The sequence below is a fragment of the Nicotiana sylvestris genome, chromosome 8, assembly GCF_000393655.2.
Source record: "Nicotiana sylvestris chromosome 8, ASM39365v2, whole genome shotgun sequence".
NCBI classification, from domain to species: domain Eukaryota; kingdom Viridiplantae; phylum Streptophyta; class Magnoliopsida; order Solanales; family Solanaceae; genus Nicotiana; species Nicotiana sylvestris.
Window position 1 is genome coordinate 198,468,785 of NC_091064.1, and position 17,526 is coordinate 198,486,310.

The 17,526-nt window shown below is 34.3% G+C and overlaps 1 non-coding gene across 1 annotated transcript; it reads right to left on the reverse strand.

Annotated features, from left to right (window-relative positions):
* Positions 1-15,288: 15,288 nt before the first annotated feature.
* Positions 15,289-15,395, reverse strand: LOC138876633 (small nucleolar RNA R71). The gene has a single exon (XR_011401976.1). It is a non-coding gene; the product is annotated as a small nucleolar RNA R71 (small nucleolar RNA).
* Positions 15,396-17,526: the final 2,131 nt, after the last annotated feature.

Sequence of the window (17,526 nt, forward strand, 5' to 3'; positions counted from 1 at the left end):
TCGTGCGGAAGCTAGCAAAGCAAACCTTGAACGACGATAAATCATACAACAAAGGAGAAATATACCAAAAGAGACACAAACATTTAACGTGGTTCGGTCAACTAACCTACGTCCACCGCGGAGATGAGCAATCCACTATATAAAAAGAGAGTACAAAATATCGAGAGAACAACCTCACGAAGAGGCAAATACAAGTGATACACTAACACTTGTCCCGTAAAGTTCTCCCCCTAAACACTACTCTCAAGTCCCTATGGCTACATTGTGGATGCTGCTGAATGAGAAGGACGGATCCTCAATTTATAGAAGTCCAAACCTTTTTCTACAAGAAAAAGGACTAGCCAAGTATAGGAGAATTATAATTTCCTTCTACAAAAAGGAAAATACAATTAAGGTAATTATATTGCCCTTTCCTTCAATAAATAGGAAAACCAAATATGGTAAGAAAATTATGGCAAACACCTAACAATTCTCCCTCTTGGCCGAAATTTTCTGACAAAATAAACTTGATCCACCTTCTTCACATAGCCTTCAACAGGTTGCATCTCCAAATCTCCACCACAAAGTTTGTCTCAACGTGCGTAGCACACCGGTCAAATTTCTCAGACAAAAATCACGATTATCGCCAAATATGTTGCAGCTAGAACTGAACCCGCCAAGATGAACCCGTCTTGAACCTCGCTCTGATACCACTTGTTAGGACCGTAAAAAGCAGGTGTCATGCGGAAGCTAGCAAAGCAAACCTTGAACGACGATAAATCATACAACAAAGGAGAAATATACCAAAAGAGACACAAACATTTAACGTGGTTCGGTCAACTAACCTATGTCCACCGCGGAGATGAGCAATCCACTATATAAAAAGAGAGTACAAAATATCGAGAGAACAACCTCACGAAGAGGCAAATACAAGTGATACACTAACACTTGTCCCGTAAAGTTCTCCCCCTAAACACTACTCTCAAGTCCCTATGGCTACATTGTGGATGTTGCTGAATGAGAAGGACGGATCCTCAATTTATAGAAGTCCAAACCTTTTCCTACAAGAAAAAGGACTAGCCAAGTATAGGAGAATTATAATTTCCTTCTACAAAAAGGAAAATACAATTAAGGTAATTATATTGCCCTTTCCTTCAATAAATAGGAAAACCAAATATGGTAAGAAAATTATGGCAAACACCTAACAATCTGTTTATATTTAAAAAAAATGTTTTAAATATGATCATATTCAGATTTAAAATAAATAAAACTAAAATTCTATATATTATTAAAATGAGAGAAAGCCTCCACATTAAGCCAAGTGACAGCCTAGCAATAATCCCTTGGTAATTTAGGACAAAGTTAGTTATGTTTTTTTTTTGGTAATTATATTTTCATTAATCACCAAAAGAAGCCTTTACAAATCAGTAGAGTCATCCTCGACTCACTTACTCTTTACATGATATCTAAGTCTACCTATTCTATGAGCAGTACATAAGGAAATTATACAAAAGGCTAATTAGTTGCTACATTGCTTTCAAAATCTAAGCTGTTGTAATCTTGCTCTCATTCCTCCTTGAGCTCGGATGTTACAAACACATGCCATTTCTCTTGCTACCTGCTCTGTTGTCCTGCTTGTCCCCTCAAATATTCTACTATTTCTCTCCCTCCAAAGCCCATAGACATATTCTGCATATACCATTTTCAGAAGTCTGGCTGCACATGACTTCCCCTTAGCTTTTGCTGTTATCCATGCCATCTTCTGTGCATAATCATGGTTGGTATTCACCTGGATTTGTAGCCATTGTATAAGTCTTCCCCATACTGCTTTGGCAAAACTGCACTCACCAAACAAATGTGTGTGTGTTTCATTTGTTCCATTGCACAAACAGCACATTGTATTCACTTGTATTCCCCATTTTGCAAGTCTATCTGTTGTCATTAATCTGCCATGGCATTGCATCCACATGGTAAATCTTGATTTAGGCCTACCATCATTGTGAAACATTAAAGCTCTCCAAGTCACCCTGCTATGATTTCCCAGCATGCCTAGATATATCTGTTTGATGCTACTCTGATTGAGTTGTGCTGTAGGCAGTTGTTGAATTATCCCTCTAGCCTCTATGATCTTTTTCACCATCCAACTGGCCTGTTGGGGTATGTCCATCTCCATTATGCTTTGACTTTTTATGTAGTAAGTATGTATCCATTTCATCCACATCTTATCTTTTTTCTTTGCCAAATCCCAATAGACTTTACTAATAGCAGCTCTATTCCAGATTCTAATGTTCAGAAGATTATATCCTCCAACAGATATAGGTAAACACATTCTATCCCATGCTATCAAAGTTCTCTTGGTGATTGTATTAGCACCAGCCCAAATATAGCTTCTGCAATATGATTCAATCAGACTCATCACCTTAGCCGAGATAATGAATATTTGAGACCAATAGGATTGAATCCCAAAAATGACTGTTTGGACTAACTGTACCCTACCAGCATAAGATAACTTTCTAGCAGTCCAAGATGAAATTCTTGCAACTATTTTGTCAATCAGTGGTTGCCATTGTTATCTTCTTTGTATCCAGGGGAATGCCTAAGTATTTGAAAGGTAACTCCCCAAGTAAGTATCCAGTCTTCTGTAATATTTCCTTTTTAGTAACCTGTTCACCCCTCCAAAATAGATTGCACTCTTATTAGGATTAACAAGCAGTCCAGATGCAGCAGAGAACTGCATGAAGCAGGCATGTAGAGTAGTGACAGATTTGCAATCCCCTCTAGCAAACATCAACAAATCATCTGCAAAGCTGATGTGTGTTATATCAAGCTTACCACATCTAGGATGATACCTATACTCCTTATTATGTTTCAGTCCTCTGAGCAGCCTACTTAGATATTCCATTGCAATTGCAAACAAGAATGATGATATAAGATCACCCTGTCTGAGTCCTTTGGCAGCTTCAAAAGGCTTTGTTAGTTCCCCATCTATCATAATTGAATAACTCACAGAGGTTACACATGTTGTCACCCAATTGATGAATTTTGTAGGAAAACATAGATACTCTAGCAATTGTTTCAGATACACCCACTCAACTGAGTCATAAGCTTTCATTATATCAACCTTCAACATATATCTAGGAGATATATGCTTCCTGCTATAAGCCTTAACAAGTTCATGGGCAAGTATGATGTTATCTGCTATCTTCCTCCCTGGGATAAAACCTGCTTGAGCTTCTGAAATAATATATGGCATGATCTTTTGTAGTCTACCAGCTATGACTTTGGAAATGAGTTTGTATAGTACAATGCAGCAGGCTATAGGTCTAAAATCCCTAATAGTCACTGGGTTGGGGATCTTTGGTAGCAAAGTAATAGTAGTGCAATTGATTGCTGGAAACATCACCCCTGTATGGAAAAATTCTTTCACAGAAGCACACACTTCATCTTTGATCAGTGGCCAAGCTTTCTTATAAAATTCAGCATTGTACCCATCTATACCTGGTGCTTTATCACTTCTTATCCCTTTCAAAGCTTCTTCTATCTCTTGACAAGACACTTCAGCTATCAAATCTTGTTGTTGCTGCTTTGTTAAGGTAGGTCCTCTCCTCATCACCATTTTATCTACTGCTGGAAGGACATGTGCACTAGTACCCATTAAACTTTTGTAGAAGGATACTATCTCCCCTTTTATAGCTTCATGATCTGTTATGATGTTTCCTGCCAATGTTTGCAGCTCATCAAGATATTTCCTCTGTTGTCTCTCCTTTATCACTACAGTAAAGTATTTATTATTACCATCACCCAGTTTGATCCAGTTTGCTCTTGATTTCTGCTGCAATATCCTCTCTTCTATCATTGACCATGTCTCCAGTTTCTGCAACCAATCCTTTTTCCTGTTCTTGTAGCATATCACTATAGTTATTTTGCAACCGTTTTTGTATGTGTTGGATGGTTTGTCTGGCTTCCTTTATCTTCTCAGTTACACCTTTGAATTCAGCTTCATTTAGTTGCCTAAATTTGCTTTTCATTCTCTTGAGCTTGGCCCATATGCTTTTCATCTCCCCTGTTCCTTTGTTATTGCTCAACTCTTCTCTTATTATCATCAGAAAATCAGGATGATTAGCTCATACATTAAAACATAACTAGTTAGTTATGTTTGCTAATAACTAGTAGTTTATTTTTAGATTTAAATTATGTGTTATATGTTTTAAATAATTACTCCTAGTTACTCTCTTTGAGTTTACAAATTTAGATGTTTAAACTATTTAAAATAAAAAATGAGAATAAAAAAATTAGCGATTCAAATCGGGAAGTAGTTTCTTCCTAATATAGTAATCTATATCTATAAAAAAACTGCTAATATTTTTTTTGATAAAGTAAATAATTTGATTTTTAATTTAAAGATAAAAATATTATTTTTAATTATAGATAGAAATATTGTACTGAGAAGTAAGATGCCAATTGAAATTTTATTAATGCAACATGATATAATATAATAATAATAATAATATAAATTGTACTAATTTAAAATAATAAATATTTTTTAATATTGATCGCGCAACGCACGGATTCTAATTCTAGTACGTTATTAAAAATACAAATTTTTATGATCTTTATTTATTTCTTAAATCGTAAGCATAGTTAAACAGAGTCAAATAATTTTTTAATTTTTTAAAAACAATGGATAGTTTAAGTTTTTTTTTTTTTTTAAAAAAAGAGTAGAAGTATGTGCATATTTGTCCTCGTGACGTGTGTTTGAATTTTTGGAGGATGACCGCAGAATTTGTCTTGTTCTTTGTATATATTGCGTAGGTATGAATTGGTTAGGGAAAAGGTAAAAGAAATGTTGAGGGGGAAGCTATAAGATGAAATGGAAGGAATATATGGAGGTGACGTCATATCGAATTTCTTTTCTTTTCTTTTAAACGCATGGAAGCTGATCATTACAAAGATAAAATAATATTAGGTGGCTAGAATGGTATTACTACAAAAGGTAACTTAAAATTATTTAGCAAAACTGTTTTTCGTTATAAAATTACATATGTATAAAGTGAGAACGTAATTTTAAATTTTATTAAAGTCATTTCAGTTACTTTTGTAGAAGGTAAAAGAAATGGTGAGGTGTACGTTGGGGTTGAGGTCACATGGAGTTTGTTACGGAAATTGATCCAGAAAAATAATACTCTCTTTCCGATTTACGTGAACTTATTTCTTTTTTTGTCCATTCCAAAAGAATGATCTCTTTCTAAATTTAAAATAATTAAGCTTAAACTTCGAATTCTATCCTTAATGGGAGGTTTTTATAACCCCACAAATACTTTAGATCATTTTTGACTTATTTAGGATCACAAATTCCAAAAAAATTTATTTTCTAAACTTCGCATCCATCAAACATGTTCACAAAAATTAAAACAGATGGATAGTAAAACATCATTAGGGAGCTATAGCAGTAAGTACTACTAATATATTTAATTACAGATTTTCAAGAGCAGCTAGCAGTTACCCTTACATTATAAAAGTACATATATAGTGTCTCCTCCAGCAGAACCCAAAATTGGTTCAGGTCCAAGATTATTTTGCATCTATAAAAATATATATAATCCAAGATAGAAGGGAAAAAGAAAAGGAAAGTTGCAGAAATGAACGAAAGGAGAAGAAAACATCAAAAGAATAAACTAAGGAATCCTATTCACCAACGCGGATAGGCAAGTACGTCAGCCTGCTTTTGCTAATATATTTGCTATTTTAACCAAAGGGAAAACAATTTTTTGGTCCTCGAGCAATATAATTTTGATTCTTGTGTTATTTGATATAGCACATTTAACCTTCAATTAAATTATATGTGCAAGTTTAGCCCCTATAGCTAACAGAAATTAACGAGTTATTTTGCAATTACTAAAATCCCTTATACGCTGTTGTTTTTTGTGGTTTAAAAAACCAGAACAAGCAAAAAAAAATTGATGTATCCAACCGGATAAACAATTAATTATTTCTAAATGTCTATATTGCTTATCGAAAAATATTAACAACTTCTATAACAATCACCGTAACAGAAAAAAAAATTTCAAAATTAAAATTAATAAAATCTTACTTAAGATCAATATTGTCTAAAAAATTAAATAGATTAATTTTGTATTTATAAATTTTAAGACAAATTTAAGGTCTCAGTTTGACTTTAGGTCACCAATTTTATTAAGCCGAGCTCTAGTGCATAAAATATCTTGTATTCATGCAGAGTTAGGGGAAGAACCGCACCCCAAGAGTGTTATGTAGATAGTGTATTCTAATGTTAGCATTAATGACTGATTTTATGACTCGAACTCATAACCTATAGATTATAGTGAGACAACTTACCATTGTTAAGGTGACCTTCTACCTTTGATAACATAAGGAGTATAATTGGAATAACATAATAACCCAAGGGTAACACAAGGATTAAAAATGTTACAGTGCGTCAGCCTACTTTTGCTATAATATAGTAGTATTTGTAATGTTAACCGGAAAAAAGTGCGTCAGCAGAAAAAGATGAGGAAACAACCAATTTCTAAAGCTAAGAAAAACCTTTGCGCACTTTATACTAGAATTTACACATATCCAAACCCCACCAATCTTTTCTCCTTCCTTATAAATCCAAGTAAGGTGGACTCATTTTTTGAATAAACCAAAAAAGAAGAAGGAAAAAAAATGAGATTCGTAGACCTAAGGTACATTATATTTATGTTAATCAACATCTTCAAATCTATGATGGGATCCTTTCCACATATTAATCCTTTTCCAAGTTTCATTAGTAGAATCCTTTTTCTTTTATTATTTTCTCCATCACATCTATAACAGTTCACACAACTACTCGTCCTATCAGTGTACACACTTGCATTGGGAATTTTTCCAAGTCCTTCAATGGTTTATTTCTAGCCTCATTTGTAATCCCGCAAGTGTTATATTGGTATATTTTCTTCATTACTATTATACTTTCTTCATTAATATCTTGTTATTGGGACTGGTCTCTGGGCATACTCTCCATAATTCCAGTGCTTAAAATTTTCATCAATGCTGAAATTGACAGCAGTGGGAACGAAGATCAGCAATCTCCACTCTAAGTAACTAAGATTTGGTCCTCGAGTTATTTTTGTATTATAATTTTGATATTTAACTTTGTTTTCAATCGCAAACCTTGTTGATAGTACGTGCTTAGGCCTCATTTACACTTCAACAATATGTATATATAACTATCTTCAATGGATGAACAAGAAAATCTGTAAAATGCGGAACTCCGAGTGCTCTAGCATTATAAACATAATACGTACAAACAAAACAGCTAATTAAAGTATATAAGAAGATTATAACACTGGTGAAAAAATAAAATTTGCCACACTGCCCAGTACTTTAGTTCTACTCTCTAACCAACTTGGTCTCGCAATAAATTTGACCAGGCTAATCCTCAAGTTCGGTCCAAAGAAATAAATAAGAATTATTTTCGGGAATTTGATCTCATCACATCTACGTTACAATATTTTTTTGTACTTTTTCTATCCCAATATAACTTTCACTTTTTTTTTTCCTTCCAAAAGAATTGACAGAAGATGAATAAGAGAATTACTACTATTTTATTGGCCGTTGATTCTTTTTTACTTTGATTTCTCATTGTTTTTTCTTTCTCCCAAATGAATAAGAAAATCAGCTTAGATGGATCAGGAAGGACAAGTATTCATCATGTAACGTTGGTAAAGGATAATTAATATTTTAAGTTGATCTTTAGGTGACTTGTAGAAACTATTTTGGGAAGATTTAGACGAAGTATTTTGGAGAAATTTCATGTGTAAGTGTTCCTAAAAAGATTTTTTAGGACAGTTCTAAAATTAGGTTTTGAAAGAAAAAAAGTAAAGAACCTCATGCTATAGTTATTAAAGTCTCTCGAAGCCGGGAATAAGAAATTATAAGTCAGATGCTTCGTCAATTATATTTAATTTTTAGATATTTCGTTACACTTTAATCACCTTCATAAATAACGCACTCCAATACCATTGATGTTCATAAGCTTTTAAAGTAATGGTTGGATATATTACTACCTCATCCGCAAATGATACACTATAAAGTTGGTTGAAAAGAATTATTTTGACTCTTAAGCTTTAAGTTGAAGTCAGAATCGTCATGTTGGAAACAAAAAGAAAGTTAGAATGGCAAATAAAGAATCTTAAATGACCACCACTGTCACCCAATTAGAAAGTTGCTTACGTACATTCGTTACTTTTTAAGATAACTTTTTAAAATTAATTTTTTTTAAAAAAGGTTAAATCCATAATATATTCATACGAGTTGAAGAGTTAAAATCTGCCTATGAACTTTACGGAAATTAATCACCAATCCAAACGTATTATGTATACCTGCCTTTCATTTCTAATGAAACTCCAACTGACATGTTATTTTTTGGTAATTTCTTTCCTAATGTTTGACTTTGTAAAATTAATTAATTAATTTTACAATTATTTTTCTTTTTATCCCTTTTTTCCGTAACAATTCTAACATATCGTTTAGGGTCCCTTTGAACAAAACATATTATGTATACCTGACTTTTGCTGAGAAGAGCAAAACGGTTTCTGACCAAGCAGCTTGAGTTCAGGTTAACCAAAGGACAATCACGATAACTTTAATAATTAAAGTTAAGGAAATAATATTAAACACATAGCAGAAATCATTCAAAATAAAGGTATACAAAAACAACTTAGTAATTCATCACAAATTAAATTATATTAACTACGTCCCCAAATGTATAGTATTTGTGACGAACTTATTTGTCAAACAAAATACTAGAAAATTGTAGTTGACAGTATATTTTCGTCACTAAAAAGGCCATTAATAATGATAAAACTAATTTTAGTATTTATTGAGTACTCTCCAAACTAGAGTCTTTTTTCAGCTGCTTCAATGAAATTGCCTAACTGTATTCCGAAAAAACGAGGTCAACATCACCCATTCAATGTTCATGAAAAACTTAGACGAGACTCACAAAATTGTAATACAAAAACAACAACTCATGGACCGAAATTTTTAGTAGTGGTTATGAGTAGGGGCAGACCCACATGGTATCACCCGGGTGCCGGCTTAATAGCAGTTTGGGTACGTCCCAATTAATATTGAAAAATTGGCATCCTATAACAACTCATAATAGGAATTGGCAATTTTTTAGCCTTATATTAGGTTTGGCAACGATACTCCCAAATAGTTGGTATTATATAGCCAAATCCTAAAAAAACCTATTCTCTTTTATATTCTCTCTAAAAAAAAAACTACACGCTTATTTTGGCTTCTCTCCCCCTTTCTCTCCTTGGACTTCTTCTATCCCTTCTCTTTTGCTCTCATAGTTTAACAAAAATTCTTGCAAATTATGCAAAAAAAAAAAAAAAAAGTGGGGTGAAAAGGTAAGGTTGATCTCACATCAGAGAAAATCAGAAACAAAAACTGAGAGAGAAAAAATATATTTCAACTTTGTTTTTCTTCTCTCTTCTTTTTTTTGTTGGATTGAATGAGTGGGTGTGATTGAAATTGATTGAAAATGCTTAAACAAGACTATATACAAAATTTGAGCAAGGTTAGCAAAAACTAAGAGAGAAAAAATATATTTCAACTTTTTTTTTCTTCTTTTCTCTTCCTTTTTTTAGTTGGATTGAATGAGTGGGTGTGATTCAAATTGGTTGAAAATACCTAAACGAGACTATATACAAATTTTGAGCAAGATTAGAAGTGATTTACAATGGTTTCATGCAAAAAATCAGATCTAAAAATACAATTGCGACCATGTGTATATCATGTTGTATATCGTATACATCAATGTATATCACATACAAATTTTTAAGGACGTCTGTATATATCACTTTGTATATCGGTATACAACATAATTTTTTCATGGACGCCCATGTATATCACATTGCATATCGTATATATAACACAAATTTTCATGGATATACACATAATACATGAGATATCACTGATGTACATAGAGATATACATGGGTTACAATACGGGATACACATGTGGAGTCGTCTTGAACTTGAGTTTTCAATCTGAAATATATACAAAGAAGGAAAATAAAATTTTAATATTTTTTTTGATAAACACATTATTATTATTATGTTATACACTGTGATATATAAATAATATAATTATTAATTATTGATCAAAAAAGGAATTTTATATTTGATATAGCATATTTAAGCAAGTTCTAAAATATAAAAATAATAAATATAATTGTGGGAGTAAATAATATTTTAGTATATAAAGAAAACTAATTTTTGATGTACACAAAGAAGAAAAATAAATTTATGATATCTATTTTGGTATACATATGTCTGATGTGCTATACATTGTGATATACAAATAATATAATATTTTTATTCAAATATACATTGATATAAATGCAGCAATAACTATATATATAATTTTACATTATTGATATACAAAGTATAATATTATTTATATACAAAGAATGAAAATAAAAGTTTAATATACATGTTGGTAGAGACAAAGAAGAAAAAAAAAGTTGTGATATACATATTATTATTGTGATATACATTTATTGGCTATTTGATGCCAATATCTATAACTAGGGCTATTTTCTGTCAATTATATGAGTATGTTGTTATACCATGCCAAAACTCCATTAATATTTTAATCCGTACTTGTAACATAAGTGTATGCAACTGGAAAAATTTTATTTTGTGTCTCATACAACTGACACTAGTTGTATGCGGCAATATTTTTGTCTTACAATTTTGTGGACCCAGATTTCTGTGGACCTAGAAGTGTAAGATTGGGGTCCACAAATTTATGAGACAAAAAGAAACCTCATACAATTAGTGTAAGTTGTACGAGACACAAAATCAAACTTCTCATGCAACTGAAGGCCAAAGAATCTGTGTTCCAAATTAAACATCTTGTCCTTTAAATTTAATACTCTCATATCCTTTCCTTTGTCATTTTACTATTTCACTTTTTTTTTTTTTTTTGGTTCTGTTCTCTCTGCAAATTACAACTTCTTATTCATAACAAGGAAAATTCTAGGTCTATTTAAATATCTTAGAGTTAATAAATATTTGTTAACTTAATTAGATAAAATCTTAAAATAGAGATATATACTTTTTTTAACCTTCTTAAAAATATTTTCTACTTTGTTAAAATAGAGTGTCAACTTTAAAATAACTTCATTTTGAGATTGTATTAAGAAAAAAGGATAATGCACCCTACTTTTCATACCCGACACAACTTATACTATTAGACACATTCAGAAAAAGGATAATGCATGGGCTAGCCAGTTTTTGGATTGGTTATTCAAAAATAGCCAGCGTTTGAAAAGTCATTGAAAAATAGACAATATTTTGCTGCAACACGAAAAGTTCCAGCATAATATACTGGAGATCGGTGCACCTGTGTATGAACTTCCAGCATATTATGCTGGAACTCCAACACATGGAAAGTTCCAATATAATAATATACTGGAGAATGGAGCACCGGTGCTCCAATCTCCAGTATATTATGCTGGATCGGTATATTATACTGGAATACTGGAGTAGTTTTTCGGATTTTGAACAATGTTCGTTCAGATTTATCTTTACATAAAAAATGGCTAAATTTTAATTACTTTTGAAATTGTGACTATTTTAAAATAATCACTTGTAAGTCCGGCTATTTTTGAATTTCTTCCATTTTTGACTGAACCCACTTATGTTGGGCCCACCACGGGTTATGAGTAAGAACTCTTTAAAACAGCTAATCTGTCATAGACAAATTATCACCAACATGTCTTTATTCTAAGGCGAAAAAGTTTTTCCATCACACGTAATTTGAAAAAGTTTTGTTCAAGATTGCGTCATACGAATGATACATCAGTCTTTTTTCTTTTTCTCTCTTTTTTTTTTTTTTTTTGAGAAGAAGATTGATATAATTTCATCATCTAATTGATACGAAAGTTTTGTTTTTCTGTAGTCATTACAATTACATCCAGATCTTCTAGGGCAAATTGTTACATGATGCCTAAATATTATGAAAATATTATTGTGGATGTTCATTTATTACTCTGGTGTAGTTAATTTTTTTAAGAAGATTATCCTTTTGATGCTCCATTAAAGTTTATCTACAAGCAGGTTGCAAACAACTCAATAAAATGACTTGCAACTACTTCCTAAAAAAGTCTCGCAACTGCTTTCTTCTATACATAATAGAGGAGATTTCAGTTCATGTGAACATCACTTTGAAGTTGAATAATATATCAATATCTCTCTTTATACTTTTTTTCGATTTATTTTCTTTACAGTTTTTATTTATAATACATTATCAGTATGAGTTTCTATATTTAAATATATAGTTATCTCTAACTTGAGATAATTTGGAGCAAAAGACGATGAAAGCCAAAGCTGCGTAGGTAGATGTACCTAGAAATCTCATAACTTTGAACAAGGTTTGTGTCTAATCTTGCTTTCGCATGTTAAGTATTTTTCTGTATGGACAACTATTATTTACTACAAACGTTATGATGCTCTAATAATTTTGTTTTATCCATGTGAGCAATATTGCTTCTTGAGATAGAGCTGCAAATCAATACATATGGCTAATGATTAAGAAGGATGATACCCATACAAGGACTATTGCACCAACATATATATATATATATAGGCATCACTGTTTACTTCTCTAATTAATTTTTCAGGTTTCAATTACGCTTTGGCAGCCATGTCCTTTAATATTATATCATTACTTGTCTAATGAATCATATTTGAATTGTCATGTGATAACAAAGAAAGGTCTACTTAAACTCCATTAGAGTTTGCAAAAAAATAGGTGTATTCAGAAACACATAAGGAAATTGGGTCGTAGGTTTTACAAAATCTACTCATAGAAATGGTTCACTTGAGGCAGAACTCAAGGCTCTCCTTGAGGGACTCCAAACAACGCAAGAATACAGAGTGTTCCTACTGTAGATTGAAACAGATTCTACAGAGGTAATACAGTCTATACAACAAGGCAATAGACTATATGACGATGTTGTTAATGAATATAGATTGTTAATGCACTAGGAGAAGGAAGTGGTCCTACGACACGTTTTCTGGCAAGGGAATAAAGTGGCACACCAACTAGCAAAGGAGGCTGATGTACAAACAAGGGTGAAGAAATATTATGCACAACCTCCATCTTCTGTTGAATCTTTTGTAATGAAGGACCAAAAGGAACAATGCATTTTTTTGTAATGGGGTATGATTGAATGTCTTAAACACTACGTAGTACTAACATAAATATTCCTATTTGCCATAAAAAAGAGTTTGCAAAAAATATAATGATATTGGGCTAGATTTATGTCATTTGACGATTGTTTTGCCCCAGCTTGATTATGTTTCAATGCTCTAATATAATCAAATGATGAAAAATGAGCTCTAAATTGTGTTGCAGGAATGAGGAGCTTATATAAGGCCTTAAAGATGTGATTGGAGCTGCATTGAAGCAAGAAAGACCCCTAGGAGCTGAGTAAGTGAGACGACGAGAAAAAGAATCGACCAAATGAAGGCCTGGACTAGCGCGAACATTAGTGCGTCCACTAACGCGACCGCGCTAGCCCAGATGGTCGAGGCAGAATGGTAAGGCTACTAGCACGGCCATTAGCGCGGCCGCGCTAGCCCAGTTCCGGATTATAATTCCTGGGGGTAAATTTGGAAGTCTGGGTGGCAAATTCACTTAACCTATAGAACGTCAAGCTTGCCCAAGGGGTGTGTGTGCAGCTTTTGATAGCTGAGAGCAAGAAAAGGAAAGGCAAGAGGCAAGGAGGAGTATTCTACATCAAGTTCTTCTCTTCTCTCTTTTGTTTTTATGATTTGTAATGAATTTAATTATTGTGATGAACATCATTGTTATGAGTAGCTAACTCTTTTAATCTAAGGTTTTGGGTGAACCCGTTGTGGATGAACTTGTTGTTATATTAATATAGTTTGAATTGGTTATTAATCTCTATTTGTTCAACTACGTTTTGATTTTGGTTAGTTGAAAGGATCCTCAATTAGCCGTTCCTATTTATTATGTATCTTCTTGAGAGAGAGTGCATATTTAGGTAATTGTTTGAACAACATCACTCCTAGAGTATAGGCGAGAGTCATAACCGAGGGTTTAGAGGTTGGAGTAGAGATAACGATACCTCGGGTGCGATCTAAGTGAACTGTAATGCGAATCTAGCTAGTGTAGCTTGAGAGAGTGCGTCTAGTAAATTATCATAATTACTTGAGAGAGAGTTATGATAGCTGGATAGTTCTTGATCGATAGATACAACTAATTCATAACTATAAGAAACATACGACTAAGGAATTCAACAATGGGGGAAACCATTACCTTAGACCTTTATTCCAATTGTCTACAACTGCGTAGTAGTTAATCTTCGTTTTGTCGATTCTGTTAGTTGGAGTAGTGACCATAACACCACTTGTTATTTACAAAGTTTGAGAAGGTCGACTCATAAGAATTTAGTACTTTAAAGGCTTCTCTTGATACGTTAATTCCCTGTGGGATTCGACTCGGGGCATAATACCCCGGATTATATTTGCAACACCCGCTTAGTCTTTTAATATACACAGTTGAGCGTGATCAAATTTTGGCACCGTTACCGGGGAGTTAACGGTATTATCAATTACGATTGAAAGAAGTACAAAAAATCTTAGTGTAGTTAGTTCTCTCTATACCCAACTTTTACATTGAAATTTTTAACGTTTGTCAACTTGGTTGCACAGGTGCATGCCTAGAAACTCATTGAGAACTGGTGAAGTATTTGAAGCATTACCAAATCCCGAGAATTTTTTTAAGACCTTGAACTGGGCCAACCGTAAAACAAACAACTCACCCATTAGAAATAGCAATGGAGATCACGAAGAACACCCATCTATACCAATAGCGCCAATGGCACCTCTTGTGCCAGAGGCGGCTCTCTATGACTAAGCACAACCCACAGCTGAAAATCTGGCCACCTCGATTTTAGTCCCGCAGATACAAGCTGAATCCTTCCAAATCATGAATAACATGCTGCATTTGTTGCAAAACAAGGGATAATTTTCGGGGTCACAAGTCGAAGATCCTCAACAATATTTGAAAATTTTTCTGTCAATCTGCAAAACCCAAAGGCAGCCCAATGTAACTCTAGAAGCAATCAAGTTGCTATTATTCCCACCTTCAGTGATAGGAGCTGCTCAAACCTGGTTAAACTCACTCCCCATAAATTCCATAACAACTTGGGAGGAGTTAGTCAGGCAATTCGTGAACAAGTTCCACCCCCTCAACAAAACCGCTTAACAGATTGATGACATTTTGAGTTTTAAACAGAGACCAACGAAAACATTGCATGAAATATGGGAGCGTTTTAAAGGAATGTTGGTCATATGTCCGCACCATGGCATTCCAGATTTGATGTTGGGATAGCGGTTCTACATAGGATTATCAGATAGCGTGAAGAACATTGTTGATGCTTCAGCCGGTGGAGCATTTTTGAGTAAAACGTGGAGAGAAGGTCAAGGTCTGCTTGACAAGATGGCGTAGATTTTGGGATGGATAACCAGAAATGCACCAATCACTCCAGTGGTGCACTCAGTGCCTTTAGATCCATCCAATTCAATGGCTGAAAATATGGCCACCTTATTGACACAGATGAGCATACTCACCAAAAAGGTGGAAGAGTCAGGGCAAAAGCAGCATGTACATATTGTAGATACTACTAATGGGGGCTTGTGCACATCTTGCATTAGTCATCCAATTGGTAACCAATGGAAAGCAGAACACGATCATCAGCATTACTCTGAAGATATGAACTATGTGACTAATTATGGGGGCCAGAGAGAGGGTAGTCAGAGTTGGGGCCAACAGAATCAACAGTACAAGCCATCACAATCACAGTTCAACAGTGGGAATGTGGGAGGTATGAGACCCCCTAATAATATAGCACCTTACCCAAGGCCACAGGGATACAGTAATCAGAATCAACAATAGGGGTATCACCCTTCTTAGCAGCAGTATAGTGGAAGGCAGAAAGATGGGTTTGCTAGACTGGAAGCAATGATGCAACAGGTTATTGGGTCTAATGCAAAGATTAGCGAGAGAGTAGATGCACATGATTCAACGATCAAAAATATTGAAATGCAGATGGGCCAAATTTTGATGTTTCTGAACAATCGCTCTCATGGAACACTACCTGCAGATACCCAGGTAAATCTAAAAGATCAAGTCCCAAAGCAGATGATGTCGATAAGCCTACGGAGTGGCAGAGATTTGGATGTCGAGCAAGAAAGGGCTCGAGAAGCCAGGGAGGATGAGACACTCATATCAGTGCCCATTGAGTTGGATGAATCAACAAAACTGACAGAGGTGACAGTCCAGCCTGCCCAGGAAGAAAGTAGCATTCAAATGGAGATCGAGAAAGAAGCTGAGATAGCACAGGAACTAGTGGTTGATGTGGCAGCTGATAAATATCGAAGTCAAATGATTGGAAAGAAGAGACCTCCTGCACCCTTTCCTCAGAGGCTAGCTAAGTACCAAAAAGAGGAGCAATACAAGAAGTTTTTGGAGATGCTAAAACAAATCCAGGTAAATATTCCCTTGATTGATGCTTTGAAAGAGATGCCTGGGTATGCAAAAATGATGAAGGACTTAATGTCCCGAAAATTTGATTTCCAAGGCTTGGCCACAGTTACTCTTACTCAGACCTGTAGTGCAGTAGTGACCAGACCAATTGCGAAAAAGCTGTCTGACACAAGGAGCTTTACAATCCCATGCACTATTGGTGATTTTGCCTTTGCTAAAGCACTGTGTGATCTAGGGGCCAGCATTAATCTTATTCCCCTGACAATTTATAAGAGGTTGGTTATTGGAAGAGCTAGACCCACCTCTATGTTGTTTCAGCTGACTGACAGGACGGTAAAGCGACCCTCTGGTATTCTGGATGATGTGTTGATTCAGGTAGGGAAATTTGTCTTCCCTGCAGATTTTGTAATCTTAGACTGTAAAGTGGATGAAGAGATTCCCATAATTTTAGGAAGACTATTCCTGGCCACGGGTAGAGCTTTAATTGATTATGAAATTGGGGAGTTAAAGATGAGGTTGAACGATGAAGAGATAACATTCAACGTGCAGAAATCTATGAGGCGACCAAATGAATTCGCCAATTGCTCTCTTATTGATGCCGTGGATGTAATCGTAGAGACCGATGATGAACTGCTGACTATTGAAGACTCCATCGCTGCGTGTTTAATGAATTTAGATGAGGTAAAGGGCGAAGAACTGGCTGGATGGGTGATGGCAATAGAGGGTAGAGGGTTCTGGGATAAAACTCTTGAATTTGAGCCCTTGCACCTGGAAAACAGAGAAACTCCTCCAGCCAAGCCATCAATCGAAGAACCACCAAAGCTGGAGTTAAAGCCATTGTCAGCCCATCTCAGGTATGAGTTTCTTGGACCTGACTCCGCATTACCTGTTATTATCTCATCTAGTTTGTTAGATGTGCAGGCTCAACAACTCTTGCAGGTACTTAAGGAATGC